The following is a 2,652-nucleotide window of genomic DNA, read 5'->3' as shown; positions in this document are numbered from 1 at the left end:
AGCCAGTTGCTAGGAAAGGTCTTCCTAGAATGAGAGTTGCACTCTTGTGCTCCTCCATTTCCAGCACCACAAAGTCAGTAGGAAAGGCAAATGGCCTAACCTTGACAATCATGTCCTCAATCACACCTGATGGGTATTTAATGGAGCCATCAGCAAGTTGAAGACATATCCTGGTTGGTTTTATTTCTTCAGTTAAACCAAGCTTTCTGATAGTAGATGCAGGTATTAGGTTGATACTTGCCCCAAGATCACATAAAGCTTGCTTGGTACAAGTACCCTCTAATGTGCATCGTATCATAAAGCTCCCGGGATCTTTAAGCTTCTCAGGTAATCTTTTCAGAATGATTGCACTGCATTCTTCAGTGAGGTAAACTTTTTCAGTCTATCTCCAATCTTTCTTATGACTTAAGATCTCTTTCATGAACTTAGCATAAGAGGGTATTTGCTCAAGTGCTTCTGCAAACGGGATCTTTATTTCAAGAGTCCTGAGATAGTCTGCAAAGCGGGCAAACTGCTTATCCTGTTCCGCTTGGCGGAGTTTTTGAGGATAAGGTATTTTGGCTTTGTATTCCTCAACCTTAGTTGCTGCAGGTTTGTTGCCTGTAGAAGTGGGTTGGGAAGCCTTTTTAGAAGGGTTGCTATCAGCACTTGTGTGTGACTGATTTCCCACTGGCATTTGAATACCAGGGGTGGAAGCTGGAGTGGCGTTAAACGCCACATCCTTATTTGTTAAATGGCATCTGAACGCCAGAACTATGCTCCCTTTGGGCGTTCAACGCCGGATTCATGCTTGTTTCTAGCGTTGAACGCCAGGAATGAGCATGGTCTGGGCGTTCAGCGCCAACATTATTCCTCTCTGGGCTCTGATTGTCCTCAGAGGGATTTTGAGTAGCCATCTGTTCGTTTCTTGGCTTCCTGCTGTTTTGAAGTGAGGTATTTAATGTTTTCCCACTTCTTAATTGAACTGCTTGGCATTCTTCTGCTATTTGTTTTGACAGTTGCTTTTCTGTTTGCCTTAACTGTACTTCCATATTCCTATTAGCCATTCTTGTTTCCTGTAGTATTTCCTTGAATTCGGCTAGCTGCTGAGTTAGAAAGTCTAATTGCTAATTGAATTCATTAGCCTGATCTACAGGACTGAGTTCAGCAGTTACTATTTTAGCTTCTTCTTTCATGGAAGATTCACTGCTTAGGTACAGATGTTGATTTCTGGCAACTGTATCAATAAGCTCTTGAGCTTCTTCAATTGTTTTTCTCATATGTATAGATCCACAAGCTGAGTGGTCTAGAGAAATCTGAGCTTTTTCTGTAAGCCCATAGTAGAAGATGTCTAATTGCACCCACTCTGAAAATAATTCAGAGGGGCATTTTCTTAGCATCTCTCTGTATCTTTCCCAGGCATCATAAAGGGATTCATTATCTCCTTGTTTGAAGCCTTGGATGCTTAGCCTTAGCTGTGTCATCCGTTTTGGAGGGAAATAGTGATTCAGAAATTTTTTTGATAGCTGTTTCCATGTTTTTATGCTGTTCTTAGGCTGGTTATTTAACCACCTCTTAGCTTGATCTTTTACAGCAAATGGAAACAGTAATAATCTGTAGACATCCTGATCTACTTCCCTATCATGCACTGTGTCAGCAATTTATAAAAATTGTGCCAGAAACTCTGTAGGTTCTTCATGTGGAAGACCAGAATACTGGCAGTTTTGCTGCACCATGATAATGAGCTGAGGATTCAACTCAAAGCTACTAACTCCAATGGAGGGGATACAGATACTACTCCCATATGAAGCAGTAGTGGGGTTAGCATATGACCCCAGAGTCCTCCTGGACTGTTCATTCCCCCTTAATTCCATGATGGAATAAAAGATATGATATGTATGTTGATATTATTTATTTTATAAAAATTAATTTTTATAAAATAAAATAAAAACGAAACAAATAAAAGAAATTGAAAATATTTTGAAATTGAAATCTGAATTTTTAGAAAAAAAAAGAAAAAAAAATAGTTTAAAATTAGTTAGGAAGGATATTTTTTTGAATTTTGAAAATTTTTTTGATGAAAGAGAAAAACACACAAAAGACACAAGACTTAAAATTTTTAGACCCAATGCTCCTTATTTTCGAAAATTTTGGAGGGAAAACACCAAGGAACACCAAACTTAAAAATTTTAAGATCAAAACACAATAAAGATTCAAGAACACCAAGAACAAAATAAAGAACACCAAACTTAAAATTTTTAGAAAACCAACATAAATTTTCGAAAATTATGAAAAGATTAACAAGAAAACACTAAACTTAAAGTTTGGCACAAGATTAAATCAAGAAAAATTATTTTTGAAAAAGATTTTAAAGAAGATACCCAATTATCAAGAACAACTACTAAAGCTCCAGCAAAATGGGCAGCAACTTCAATGTTGATTTTAAAAATTTTCAAGTGCATACAAAATATGCAATTAACACCAAACTTAGAACATGACACTAAACTTACGAAAAAGTTAAAAATTGATAAAGAAAAATAATATTTTTTTTGAAAAATTTTTTTGAAAAGAAATTATCCTATCAGAATTTAATGACTCTATAATAACAGAAATAAATTATTCCTAATCTAAGAAATAAAATATGCCTTCAATTGTTCAAACTCAACAATCCCC

Source organism: Arachis duranensis, chromosome 9, assembly GCF_000817695.3.
Source record: "Arachis duranensis cultivar V14167 chromosome 9, aradu.V14167.gnm2.J7QH, whole genome shotgun sequence".
Classification (NCBI taxonomy): Eukaryota; Viridiplantae; Streptophyta; class Magnoliopsida; order Fabales; family Fabaceae; genus Arachis; species Arachis duranensis.
Note: the sequence above shows the minus strand (reverse complement) of the source record.